At 36.8% G+C, this 15,158-nt stretch overlaps 1 long non-coding RNA gene across 2 annotated transcripts in view; it reads left to right on the top strand.

The window, feature by feature from the left end:
- Positions 1-440: 440 nt before the first annotated feature.
- LOC143665349 (uncharacterized) overlaps positions 441-15,158 on the top strand; it is an 81,518-nt gene continuing 66,800 nt past the window's right edge. Inside the window, exons 1-2 of one of the 2 annotated variants that reach the window (XR_013166898.1) lie at positions 441-549; positions 11,830-11,925. This is a non-coding gene — a long non-coding RNA (uncharacterized LOC143665349). Of the gene's footprint in view, positions 550-2,002; positions 2,105-11,829; positions 11,926-15,158 lie in introns of those variants that run through there. The other variant, XR_013166897.1, reaches the window with a different exon arrangement.

Genomic DNA, 15,158 nt, shown 5'->3' with positions numbered 1-15,158 from the left:
GTCTCCGAATCTAGAACATCATAAGACCCAAGAATTATTTGTTGAAAAAAGAAAGGGAAAAAAAAGGGGAGCGAGGTAAGCAGGAAAGTGAGGGACAGGAAAGAAAAGAAATGAGTTAAGTCAAGCTGAATGAAAATGAACATGAGGCCACACAGGTAAGCATTCTGACATTTTTGCACATTGGGCAAAGACAAAAGAAAAATTCTGCATAGCTAACTATGACTATGATATATAGGTCAAGGTAAATGCTTGGAACGTTTTCTATTCTGCCTATAAGATGATGGGCAATAAAACAGAAATAACTCTCTTATAGAAACCTTGCTCTTATGTGCTGACATCACTTCTTTTTTTCAGTGTATGCTTTTATAAGTGACGAGAATGCCATCAATGTAAGCACTATCAATATATTTCCATACACATTTCACATACCCGCTGATTAAAGGAGACTGAGTTTGAGACGAAGAGAAGTTACCCACGAAGTCTCGCGTTAGGGAGTTGGCGCGTGATTATAATTGATGACAGTTTTAGCGCTGTAGTAATGAGAACAAGGTAGGTTTTTACTATTTCCCACTCCTATCTTTATCACTAAAATAGATCCAGGGTGTGCCATTTTCTCTTCTTATTAGTCTTTGTCATAAGACTATGGCATGAGAATATTAATGCCTGAAAGAACTTGAGGAGAACAAAGTTTTGTAACGTCAACTCTCTGGTGTATACAGGGTTGCTATATAGGAAAAAAATATTCAATGATTTCTTCCGAAATTTTAGTGGAAATTGTCTCATGTGTACAATTTGTTTAAAAACCCTCCAAGTACAAGTCTCTTAAAAAGGACTGCGCGATAAATGTAAGGATATTTTAATTTTTAAATAAATACTCTTGAATTTCTCCTTTTGTTTTGTGAGAAAGGGTCTTTCACAGTTGCATGGACCAGGTAAATCTCACTTGAAACGCTTTTGCATGCCTCTAGTTGTTTTAAACAAGAAGGGAAAATATCTGGATCTTATTTATGGCATGTCTAAATTAGACTACAAATAAACTTCCATCAAGTTGGCTCCTCTAGAAACCATCTTAGCCACTCTAATTAAGTTTAAACAGAGTTGAAGATTTAAGTTCCTTCCGTTCCCACCGCGTTCCTTTGTTTACCTGCTAAATTCATGAAGTCTTTACAGTTTATTTACTGGAGCAACATCTTAAAAAATTCAGTACCGTAGAGGCCTCTTAGTGCAGTGCCGAGAGCACCTGATTTAGCACCAGCGGACTTGGGTTCAAGCAGCCCTCCCATCCCCTCCGTGATTGTGAAAAAGTCAACTTTTCTGAGCCTCTGGTTGCTCATTTATAAATTGGACATAACAATCAATTATGCAAATGTGAGTATTAAAATAAATCATGGGAGCAAATGCTTTGTGAACTCTATTGCATTTGGTTTCCAAAGGGTGGTCCCTCAAACTATGTATTTAGTAATAATAGCTAATATCTCTGAGACTTCCTTAGGGTTCTCAAGAAGGTGGTGCCATTGCATGAGAACTAATGTTAACCACATCGCCTGGCAGAATAAAGTTTCTCTATGTCTATTAATCTTTCTACATGCTAACCTGATTTTGGAAACATTAACAAAATGCTACATCAGCATACTTTGGGAACTTGTTAGAAAGGAAAATTCTTGGGTCCCACCCCAGATTTAGTGAATCAGAAACGCTGAGGTTGGGGCCCGTGAGCGCTGTTAGTACAAGCTCCCCCCAGGTGATTCTGATGGACGCCTGAGTTTGAGAAGCAGTGCTCGAACGCATTGCCATGCAGTGGCTTAGGCTAGAGCCTTAATAACCTAACTCAGTGCCTCAGTTTCCACACCTGTAAATGGAGGTTTTAATTGTGTCTACCTCTAAGAGTTGATGTGAGGCTCAAATTTTACAGGGTTATCTATAAAATACTTAGATCAGGGCTGGCAAGTGGCAAGTGTAACACAAGCATCAGCTATTATTTTACATGCCAAACACCTACCCTAGGTCCTGGAAATGCTGGGCTGAGCAGAGATGCCTGGTGTGGTTCTTGAGAAGGCGCTAGACAATGTGGTTAAACAAATCAGCGATACAATGACAAAAAGTGGTAAGTGCCATATATATATATATATATTTTGGGGTATGGGCAGGCACCGGGAATCGAACCCGGGTCTCCAGCACAGCAGGCGAAAACTCTACCTGCCAAGCCACTGTGGCCCACCCATAGAAGTGCCATATATTTTGTGGTCACGAAGCCTGAGCGGAAGCAGGAGGACTTCTTTAGACGGGATGGAAAAGGAGGCCTTCCTAAAGAGGTGACGTTTGAATAGCCACCTGAATGAGTAGAAGGCGCCAGCCACGTGAAAATCTGGGGAAAGAGTGTTCAGGAAAGGCTGCAAAAGCACAATGGCTATGAGGCATGGATGTGTTGCCTTGTTGAAGGAAGAGAAAAAAAGGTCCAGCTCTGGAACAATAAGGAGGCAGAAAGTGGTAGATGACACAGTCCAAAATGTTGACAACAGCTACAGTACATGAGACCTTCTAGCACGGTTTAGAAGTTTGGAGTCCATCCTCAGTTTATGCGAAGGTTTTTGGAAAGTTTTAAGGCAGAGAGTGACATGATCTGATTTTTAAGGAGAAGTTTGGCTGCTTCTCCAAAGCAGAATGTAGGAGAATGAACTACAATGGGACAAAAGTGGAAATATAGAGACAAGTTAGGAGGCTATTGCAGTAACAAGCAAGAAATGATGGTAGAGGGATAGGATCTCGGTGGTAGAAATGGAGAGTGGTAGCATACAAAAGAAGGAGATGTATTTTGGAAAAAGGTTCAACAGGTTGCTGATGAATTGAATGTGACCGAGGGAAGGAAAGGAAAGACCCAAAGATAGTACTGTTACTAAATCTATTAGGCCTGGTTTCACTGGGATCTTTTGAACATCTATAATAGCAGTGTAACAGCAAGGAATGAGACAGAAAGCATTTTTTTTTTTTTAACATGGGCAGGCACCAGAAATCAAACCCTGGTCCTCTGTCTTGGCAGGCGAGCATTCTTGTCTGCTGACCACCGTGGCCTGTCCAACAGAGAACATTTTTAACTCAACTTTCCTTTAGCTCAACTGTACCATAAACTGACTGTGTGGTCCTGTGCAAGCACTGGAATATTCTGCTCCTTCAGGCCTTAAGGAGAGATGTCTGGTGTGCTTTAGGGATGGCAAGGAGGCCAGTAGAGCTGGAGTGGTGTGTCCAAGAGAGATAATAGTATAAGATGAGATCAAGAGGTATTTGGGGGAAGAAAAAACAGAAGGGAGGGAAGGAGGGAAGGAGGGAAAGGGACCAAGATGACTACTCTGCTTCCTCCGAGACTAAATAGCTCTCTGCCCTGGGTTTAATTTGAACTGATTTTAGTCTGAGCTTTCATCTCAGACAAGCACACCCTGGAAGAAACAATTAATTTTGCCATATCAAAAATGGGATAATAATTACACATGCAAAGTGAGGTAAGGGGAACTGAAATAGTGTATGTGAAATTGCTTTAGAGATATAAAATATTATTTATTCGATCACTTAAAATCCATTTATGGAGCACCTACTACGCATCAGGCAAATTCTGATGTTACAAAGTGAGCAATACATTGATGAATAATTGCTAACCATTTGTCGTTTGATTGTTTGAGTCTAGAAGCAAAATGATTTAACAAACTCAAAATGAAATAGATGACCTCAACAAACCAATCACAAGTAAAGAAATTGAATCAGTCATTAAAAAGCTTCCCAAAAAGAAAAGTCCAGGACCAGACAGCTTCACATGTGAATTCTACCAAACATTCCAGAAAGAATTAGTACCAATCCTGCTCAAACTCTTCAAAAAATTTGAAGTGGAGGGAAAGCTACCTAATTCATTCTATGAAGCCAACATCACCCTCATACCAAAATCAGGCAAAGATATTACAAAAAAAGAAAACTATAGACCAATCTCTCTAATGAATATAGATGCAAAAATCCTCAACAAAATTCTAGCAAATCGAATCCAGCAACACATTAAAAGAATTATACATCATGACCAAGTAGGATTCATCCCAAGTATGCAAGGATGGTTCAACATAAGAAAATCAATTAATGTAATACACAATATCAACAAATCAAAGCAGAAAAATCACATGATCATCTCAACTGATGCAGAAAAGGCATTTGACAAAATTTAACATCCTTTCCTGTTGAAAACACTTCAAAGGATAGGAATGCAAGGGAATTTCCTTAAAATTATAAAGGGAATATATGAAAAACCCACAGTTAATATCATCCTCAAAGGGGAAAAACTGAAAACTTTCCCCCTAAGATCAGGAACAAGGCAAGGATGTCCACTATCACCATTGTTATTCAACATTGTGTTGGAAGTTCTAGCCAGAGCAATTAGACAAGAAAAAGAAATACAAGGCATCAAAATTGGAAAGGAAGAAGTAAAACTATCACTGTTTGCAGATGATATGATACTATATGTCGAAAACCCTGAAAAATCCACAGTAAAACTACTAGAGCTAATAAACGAGTACAGCGAAGTGGCAGGTTACAAGATCAAAATTCAAAAATCTGTAGTGTTTCTATACACTAGTAATGAACAATCTGAGGGGGAAATCAAGAAACGAATTCCATTTACAATTGCAAGTAAAAGAATAAAATGCTTAGGAATAAATTTAACTAAAGAGACAAAAGACCTATACAAAGAAAACTACAAGAAACTGTTAAAAGAAATCACAGAAGACCTAAATAGATGGAAGGGCATACCATGTTCATGGATTAGAAGACTAAATATAGTTAAGATGTCAATTCCACCTAAATTGATTTACAGATTCAATGCAATACCAATCAAAATCCCAACAACTTACTTTTCAGAAATAGAAAAACCAATAAGCAAATTTATCTGGAAGGGCAGCATTCCCCAAATTGCTAAAAGTATCTTGAGGAAAAAAAAACGAAGCTGGAGGTCTCACGCTGCCTGTCTTTAAGGCATATTATGAAGCCACAGTGGTCAAAACAGCATGGTACTGGCATAAAGATAGATACATTGAACAATGGAATTGAATAGAGTGTTCAGATATAGATTCTCTCATCTATGGACATTTGATCTTTGATAAGGCAGTCAAGCCAACTCACCTGGGACAGAACAGTCTCTTCAATAAATGGTGCCTAGAGAACTGGATATTCATATGCAAAAGAATGAAAGAGGACCCGTATCTCACACCCTATACAAAAGTTAACTCAAAATGGATCAAAAATCTAAACATTAGGTCTAAGACCATAAAACAATTAGAGGAAAATGTAGGGAAATATCTTATAAATCTTATAATTGGAGGCGGTTTAATAGACCTTACATCTAAACAAGAGCACTGAAGAAAGAAATAAATAAATGGGAACTCCTCAAAATTAAACACTTTTGTGCATCAAAGAACTTCATCAAGAAAGTAAAAAGACAGCCTACACAATGGGAGACAATATTTGGAAATGACATATCAGATAAAGGTCTAGTATCCAGAATTTATAAAGAGATTGTTCAATTCAACAACAAAAAGACAGCCAATCCAATTACAAAATGGGAAAAAGACTTGAACAGACAACACTCAGAAGAGGAAATACAAATGGCCAAAAGGCACATGAAGTGATGTTCAACGTCCCTGGCCATTACAGAAATGCAAATCAAAACCACAATGAGATATCATCTCACACCCACCAGAATGGCCATTATCAACAAAACAGAAAATGACAAGTGCTGGAGAGGATGTGGAGAAAGAGGCACACTTATTCACTGTTCGTGGGAATGTCAAATGGTGCAACCACTGTGGAAGGCAGTTTGGCGGTTCCTCAAAAAGCTGAATATAGAATTGCCATATGACCCAGCAATACCACTGCTAGGTATCTACTCAGAGGACATAAGGGCAAAGACACAAACGGATATTTGCACACCAGTGTTTATAGCAGCATTATTTACAATTGCAAGGAGATGGAAACAGCCAAAATGTCCATCAACAGACGAGTGGCTAAACAAACTGTGGTATATACATATGATGGAATACTATGCAGCTTTAAGACAGAATAAACTTATGAAGTATGTAACAACATGGATGGACCTTGAGAACATTATGCTGAGTGAGACTAGCCAAAAACTAAAGGACAAATACTGTATGGTCTCATTGATATAAACTGACATTAGTGAATAAACTTGGACTATTTCGTTGGTAACAGAGACCAGGAGATAGAAATAGGGTAAGATAATGGGTAATTGGAGCTGAAGGGATACAGACTGTGCAACAAGACTGGATACAAAAACTCAGAAATGGACAGCACAATACTACCTAACTGTTATATAATTATGTTAAAACACTGAACGAAGCTGCATGTGAGAATGATAGAGGGAGGAGGGCTGGAGACATAAATGAAATCAGAAAGAAAGATAGCTGTTAAAGATTGAGATGGTATAATCTAGGAATGCCTAGAGTGTATAATAATAGTGAAATGTACAAGGTACAATTTTAAAAATGTTTTTGCATGAGGAAAAACACAGGAATGTCATTATTGCAGGGTACTGAAACTAGATGGTAATTAATATTTTAAAATGTCACCTTCTGTGTGAGACTAAAGCAAAATATGTTTATTAGCTACAAAATTTATATTTTGACTAGTGCATTTTCTAACATAACTTATGTAGATAGTTTGATTGAATGCCATAAGTTCTTAGAATCTCAGGTAGGACATGAGATTTTGCTGGTTTGTCCAGAGTGATGCCCCGCTGAATCCCAGAGTGATTCAATCAGTGAGTGGAAAAGTATCTGCAAAGCCCCCTTCGGGGAGTGGTGAGAACGGGGAGAAATTCAACTTCCCCAAGTTGAATTCTTGATATTCTCACAAGCAGTGTGGACAGCCAAAGCTATAGGCTGAGCCCTCAGTCTGGGGGTTTGTTCATACGAAACTTAACCCCACAAAGGGTAGGTCAAGTCTACTTAAAATTTAGGCCTAAGAGTCACCCCCAAGAGAGCCTCTTTTGTTGCTCAGATGTGGCCCCTCTCTCCAGACAACACAACGAGCAGTCTCACCACCCTACCCCTCTCTACGTGGGACATGACTCCCAGGGGTGTGGACCTTCCTGGCAAAATGGGACAGAGATCTTGGAATGAGCGGAGACTCAGCATCAAGGGATTGAGAAAAACCCTAGAATGGGCTAAGACTTAGCATCAAGGGATTGAGAAAACCTTCTCGACCAAAAGGGGGAAGATGGAAACGAGGCAAAGTGTCAATGGCTGAGAGATTCCAAACAGAGTCAAGAGGTTATCCTGGAGGTTATTCTTATGCATCAAGTAGATATCATCTTGTTATTCAAGATGTAATGGAGAGGCTGGAGGGAACTGCCTGAAAATGTAGAGCTGTGTTCCAGTAGCCATGTTTCTTGAGGATGCTTGCATAATGATACAACTGTCACAATGTGACTGTGTGATTGTGAAAACCTTGTGTCTGATGCTCCTTTTTATCCACCTTGTCAACAAAGGAGTAGAACAGATGGAATAAAAATAAATAATAGGGGGAAAAAATGCTAAAATAAATTTAGTTTGAAATGCTAGTGATCAATGAAAGCGAGGGGTAAGGGGCATGGTAGGTATAATCTTTTTTTTTCTTTCCTGTGTTTGTTTTATTTCTTTTTCTATTGTCTTTTTATTTCTTTTTCTGAATTAATGCAAATGTTTTTAAGAAATGGTGAATATGCAACTAAGTGATGATATTGTGAATTACTGATTATGTATGTTGTTTTATTTTGTTTATTTTTTTAATTAATAAATAAATTTTAAAAAAGAAAAAACTGGAAAAAGAAAAATGATTAAAAAAAATGATTTAACAAGACAATGAGCTACAGTGCAATAAAAGACATGACAATACTGAAATAAGCAACTTTTCCTAGATCTCACCTAGGAGTAGAAAATTTCCCTGAGTGATTCTTTCTACTTTTCCACTTTCCTTTAATTTCTCCAAATCATGTATTTCTAATATTATTTGTATAACATCTATTTTTAAAATTATTTTTTATTGTGAAAAATAACATACATACAAAAAAGCAATACATTTCAAAGCACACCACAACAATTAGTTATAGAACAGATTTCAGAGTTTGGTATGGGTTACAGGTCCATAATTTTAGGTTTTCCTTCTAGTTGCTCCAAGATACTGTAGACTAAAAGAAATATCAATAATGAATGATTCAACTGTCATGCTCCTTTGTTAAATCCTGTCTTCTCTGTTATAACTCCACCTTCTCCTTTGATCTCTCCTCCAATCTTTAGGGGTATTTAGGCTATGTCCATTCTAACTTGTTCATGTTGGAAAAGGATATTGATAATGTGGGATGGGGGATGGAACTAGTTGATGTTCTTAGAGAGGCTGGTCCCTCTGGGTTTCAGGACTTATCTGGCCTAGGAACCCAACTGGAGGTTGTAGGTTTCTGGAAAGTAATCTTAATGCATGGAACTTTTGTAGAATCTCAGATAAAGCCCTAAGTGTATCTAGGTGTTTCTTTAGGGTTGTCAGGAATGATTTTCATTGGAGTTGGCAAACCATGATAAATAACATTATCTAGCTGAAGCTTGCATAAGAGTAGTCTCCAGAGCAACCTCTGGACTCTATTTGAACTCTCTCAGCCACTGATACCTTATTTGTAACAATTAGCCTTACTTTTGAGGAGGTTAAACCTAAATGGATCTATTGGAAAACATAGCATAAAGCTTACAGCATTTATGAACTAGCTAGGAGGACATATTTACAGATAAAGAAACTATTTCTTGACAAAATAGCAAAGACTGAGGCTCAGGTTCACTGATTCTGTATTTGTATTTAGCATCATTTCATCTTGTGATCTTTTCCCCCTGGAACTGCCTTGTGTACTGAGATTTAATTAATATCTTTTCCATGATAGTCTATGATTTCTCAAAATTAGCTATTTCCAAAATATGTGTTGAAGATCAGTGTTAGGAAACATTGTGAATTTTGCAGTGCATAAATAATAAAACATAATAATGATAGAAAGTAGTGCTTCTGGAAGGTCATGAAAGGCAAACTGGATTTATATCAAATCCCATTCATTTACATACCCTTTAACAAGTACATTATATAAGTGTGATATATGGGTCTATTTAACATCCTTCTTTAATTATATAGTCCCTTTTCTGAAAGCGAAAACAACAAAATATACACTAGTAGGAAAATCACTTGGTATATCAGATTTCACCCTAGTCTTCCATGAATGGCCTTGGAAGGGAATCTATGGTAAGAGTTGCCTCCAAATGTACTGGTTCACATTATTACTTAAAAGATGAGGTGTTGGTAAAGCCACCCTTTTGTTAATTTTGGATGTCTTCCTAATCTAATGATTTGTACTTCGAAATGGCTCAGTTTACAACATAAATTTCCTTTGGAATCTGTATACATTCATTTTTAAAAACTTTCCAATTCCTTTCTTGGGGGTTGATCATAAGGGCATCTCAGGGTGTCGTTGGCTTCTGCCCTCACTGCCAATCCTTCTGTGCCTCAAGGTCATTTTTCAATCTGCCTGTAAAATGCTCCTCTCCCATCCCACCTGCCCTCCAAGCCCAACTCGTGAACCTGACTCTTCAGAGTCAGACGACAGATCATGAGATATCTTCTTGAGATGGTTATTGTTAAAATGCCCCAAGTGCGTGCCCCAAAGGCATACTGATTATAACAAGACTGGATTATTGCATTACTCAGTTGTCATCTTAAAAAGCACAGAAAGACACAAGTTGAAGTACTGAATTCTGGTGCTATAGGTGGTGCCTCTAATACTTAGAAGAAAAGAATCCTTTGCATTTACGTAGTTTCTCAGCATTCACAGATATTGTCGTCTGCTTTATGTATTTGATCTCCATTACCATCTGGATCTATTTTCCACCTTTAAAAATGAGGAAACTATAACTCACATAATTGAAGTACTTCCCAACCCATGCTATCTGCTAAGCCAAAGGACGACTAAAATAAGACCCTTTCAAGGGGAAACAAAGGGAAAGGAGGTTTAGGTAAAGGATGGAGAGGGAAATAGGGAGGGAGAAGCAGAGCCAAGAAGTGGTTGCCAAAATACAAATGTCACCATTTGGTTCCAGGCTCTTCTGTGCTATCTGGTTGGTGGAAAACATTTTCAAATTCATCTTACTTACAGGGCAGCTACTTTTCCTCTGATTACCAACATCTACTAAGAAGAAAGAAATGATATTGCAAATAAATTAGAAATCAAATGCCTGTGTTTATAACAAGTCTTAATAAAGCAAATCAAATGATTTGGTCATTCCCTTGACCAACACTGATCTTTGCCTTTTTGTAGCAATTCAGTCGGGATTTGTCAGTGTAGACAAATATAAAAGAAGTTCTCCTAGTAGTTTACTAATGCATGGATTATTCAAGTTGAATTTAAGGGGGAAATTAAGAATTATGGCTACTTATTTAGATTGAAGACTAAATTCCCACTTAATAAATGTAAAAGCGCAGTAACCATGAAAACAAACAAAAATAAATGCAATAAGTACAAGCAAGAAATTGTTTGGCCAAGAAACAACAGAAGTACACAAGACCATCCTTTTATTTATCCATTCATTAATTCTTTTATTCTTCCAACAAATGTTTATTGAATATTTGCCAAAGGTCAGGAACTGTATTAGAGAGAAAGATATATAAGTCAGGGCCTCTGCTACTGAAAAACTCATTTTAGTGTGGTAGACACCAGGAAGTAAATAAATTACTAGAGAACACAGCAAATGCTTTACTAAAGTTATAAAGCAAGTTTCATGATCGTTCAAGAGAATGGAGCAGTTAACTCCATCTGAGGAGTTTGAAGAAGACTTCTGGAAGACAGGGACATTTTAGCTGCATCTGAATGTTTGCAGAAGTGAACATTTCGAGTGAATATAGATGTTCACAGTCAAAGGTAGAGTGGGAGTTATCTTTTCCTCTAGGAATAGGTGTGCATTGGAAGAAGTTTGTTGTAAAATTCCTGTTGAGATAAGACCCAAAACCAACAAAAAGGAAGTTTAGGCAGTGAGTGGATTAGGACAGAAAAATATTCTGGATTAGGATTCACCAAAAATGGAAATTTATCTTGAGGAAGGTAAGTGTCAATATCACACATCTACCAAAGCAAAAATGCATAAAGCAAGTACCTTGAGCAGTGGAAATGTGGAGTCAAAAGCTACTAAATGAATGTCTCAGAGTCTGTTATAAACTTAAGCTAAATGGCATTCCTCCTTTTTGAAAAAGTCTTCTTGAGTGAAAGAGGGAAGAGAAATGAATCAAAATGAAGTTTCAGTGGCTGAGAGATTTCAAATAGAGTCTAGAAGTCAATCTGGAAGTTATTCTTATGTAGCATATATATCTCCCTTTTCAGTTTTTGGTGTATTGGAGTAGCCAGAGGGATATGCCTGAAACTGTTGAACTATAATCCTATGGATTTGAGTCTTTTTTTTTTTTTTTTTTTTTTTTTAACTTTTTACATGGGCAGGCACCGGGAATCAAACCCGGGTCCTCTGGCAAGCATTCCCGCCTGCTGAGCCACCGTGGCCTACCCCTATGGCTTTGATTCTTGAGCTCATTGCATAAGTACAATAAGGTTTAAGGTTTGACCATGTGATTATAAAAATCTTGTGACTGACACTTCCTTTATCCAGTGTGTGGACAGATGAGTAGGAAAAAAAAGACCACAAATAAATAAATAATAGTGGAGAAGGGGATCTGGGATGTTTTGGGTATTCTTTTTTACTTTTATTTATACTTTTATTCTTATTTTTTTTTTAGAGTAATGAAAATGTTCAAAAATTGATTATGATGATGGATGCGCAACTATACGATGATACTGTGAACCACGGCTTGCACAATTTGGATCATTATATGGTATGTGACTATATAATATATCTAAATAAAATTACATTTATTTTTTAAAAACGCATTCTTTTCTAAGGAGTTCTTGAGGTATTTTTGAGAAGGCACCAAGAATCTAGGAATGACGAAGGCCTTTGGGGAGTCTAGTTTCATTGGCTGAAAATACCAGTGGAATCATCACTTCCCACCATTGGCCCTTTGCTCTAACAAAACAACAACAGTTGATTCTTTCATTTAAAAATAGCACACCTTATTTTTTACTTAAGTACATCACTAATAGGAATGTTATTTAATAAGTTTCTAAATGCTCCAGATTTTGATCTTGTATAACCCTGTGACCCCAGCACAGACAGTGTGAAAATTGTGACAGCTATTAATTGCATCTGGAATCAAGTTTTTCCATATTTGGTAGAAAGTGACAGAAAGGTATTTTAAATTTCTGAAATTTAAAAATAGGATAATTTTAGTGTTTTGGATATTCAAAGTAATTAGACAGATGCTGACAGAGTTCCTCGACAGAGAAAGTTGGTATGAAGTAAACCAAAAAAAAAAATGCTAGGTAGTCTCAAAACTGACGAACAAGGCTGGAATAATCGAGGCTATGTTGGCAATTATGATATCGTAAAAGCTAGTTCTTCATAGTGGTTGTATTTTAATACTTCGGAAATGGATCAAAAGCAGAGGTCATAGTTGAAAGATCAGAGGTGAAGTAACAGCCAAAACATAGTAATGAGCTTTTACTTTAATCATTTAATACACAAGTTTAAGTCTGATTTTCTTTAAACAAGGGACTATTATTTGAAGAACACCAGAAGACCTTGACAGGGAAGATTATTTGAAGTTTCAGTTCTAAACTCTTTTAAGGGTTTAAAGTATTTTGAGGGGACCCATTAACAGACCACCACTGTTGGGGTCTCAGCACAAGAGAAATGAGGAGGAACCCTATTTTTAATATCTTTGAAAAGGAGATTCTGCCTTTAGAAAAGTTCTCCAGAGTTCGCAGGTCAGAAAACTGGCCTATTATAATTGAAGCTACATCTGGCAATTTAAATAATTCTTAGAATGACATGATGAACTAAATGAATCCTTCTGGGAACTTCCAGACCCGCAAGTCTATGATGTTCTTTCCAAAATAGATCCTCGTTGTACCACAAAGATCAGTTTGAAGTATTTGAGAATTAAGCTGAAATCTATGCTCCTTTCAATGTCATTTGGAGCACCCTTGGCTAAAATTAGATTTCTACTATCAGCTTTATAAATGTGATGATACTCTGGGTAAGTGAATTCTGGGAGAGAAATATATATTAATCAATCTATTATGTAAAATATTTCTTAGGTGATCTCCTAATATGCCAAACTTATACAATGGCTAGAAGTTCATTTTCATATAGGTACTTTGAAAATATTGTGGACTAGAAATTTCTCTTTGAATCATTCAAAATCTCTTGCTCTCTTAAACAGAATATTAAAATATTTTTAATCTCCTAGTAAAAGCCCTCAGCTCAGTTCATTTGCAGAGATAGGTTGAGCTGCATTCCAAATAGATGTGCAGTAGCTTTACTTTCTCAGATAGATATACTTAACTTGTATTTACGCAAATATTCCTATAAAAAATCAAGTACTTCACATGAGATTGAATGAGGAAAAGGAAGTATTTTATTTTAATAGATGTAGTGGAATCTCACTGAAGAATTTCTATTTAACTTAATTATTGTCACTTAATTTAGAGCAATTTCTAAGGAATATTTACACCATAGATTTATAAGGTCTTCCTCATGGTGGGTATATCAATTGTAATTGCAATCTATAGCTAGATATGTAAGTGGATAAAACATATTCTTCAGACATAAATATTTTTACCGAAGTTTTTATGAGTGAAAAGATGTGCTATTTGGGAATTGCTTTAAAGTCATATAGTAAAAATGAATCTGTCCTTAAGCCCATTACCCTTGGCTTTAGTTTCCTGGACTCTCAAGAAAATACCCTACAATGAGTCAACTTCAACAAGGGGACTTTTTTAGATTATGGCTTTAAGGCTGAAAGAAAGTCCAAAACAAAGCATGATCAAAGCCATGTTTTCTTTCCAAAGACTGTGGCATCCGGCTGACTGCTGGCAATCCTTGGCTCCTCTGTCACATGACAAGCCACCTGGTGGCACCTCCTGATCTGTTCCAGGTTCCATTGATGTCCAACATCTTGCTTCTTGTGGCTTTCTCTCCCTCTGACTGAATTGCATTCCATTCATAAAAGATTATACTTTTATAATACTAATGGTAAAATAGAGAGGAAAGCAGATTTGGAAGATAAAGTGCAAGGTCTTATGTGAGCCCCTGGATCTAGTCATGCCTAAAGCCAATTTCTTAGGATGTTTGTGTTATATGAGCAAATAGATTATTTCTTTTCAATTGAGCCAATGTGACTTGTACGTTGGTTGCTGGCAACCAACAGAGACCTAGTTAATATACTAAAATTCATAATTAAGCAACATGGGTACCTTTGAGATAAGACATTCAGGAAGACAGTAAGTATGCTGAGTATTTTGATTCATAAAATGACAGTGCACAAATATATATATGTACGAATGCTTTATTTATCTATAGTCATTTTATTCTACAAGTATTGAATGTGGCTTTCTTTGCATGATATTTCACGCATTTAGACTATGATGCATAGAGGAACTTGTGTTAAACCTTATCCCTAGAACTAGGGTTTTTATCTTATTATTTATTTTTAACATGGGCAGGCACCGGGAATCAAACCTGGACCTCCATCTTGGCAGGCGAGAATTCTGCCACTGAGCCACTGTCCACCACCCAGAACGAGGGCTTTAAGAGAATTATTTGTAATGCTTTTATATGCTTAAACCTAGATATCCCAACCTATACTTCTACTCCATAGCAAAAATTGGAAAATCATAACCAAATGCTTAACCCACATTCATAATGTGAATTATACCTAATTGGTCAGTTTTAAAACTGCTTCAAAACTGACTGCAATTGTGAGGTATGCTATTAGATGAATAAACCTTAAGGACAATATGTCGAATGAAATGTCAGAAACAAAAAGACAAATATTATCATGCCCCACTCATATGGACTAACTACAATATACAAACTCGAAAAATGAAGCCAAGATCATAGGTTATCAGGTTGGGTCCCCTAGATTGTAAGCTCTTACAATAGTCACATATATTCAGGAGTTGTAACTGTTATTTCTAAATTCTGAGATGCTGAGCTATTTTTGTA

This window comes from Tamandua tetradactyla, chromosome 21 (assembly GCF_023851605.1).
Source record: "Tamandua tetradactyla isolate mTamTet1 chromosome 21, mTamTet1.pri, whole genome shotgun sequence".
NCBI lineage: Eukaryota > Metazoa > Chordata > Mammalia > Pilosa > Myrmecophagidae > Tamandua > Tamandua tetradactyla.
This window is presented reverse-complemented; position numbering and strand designations above follow the sequence as displayed.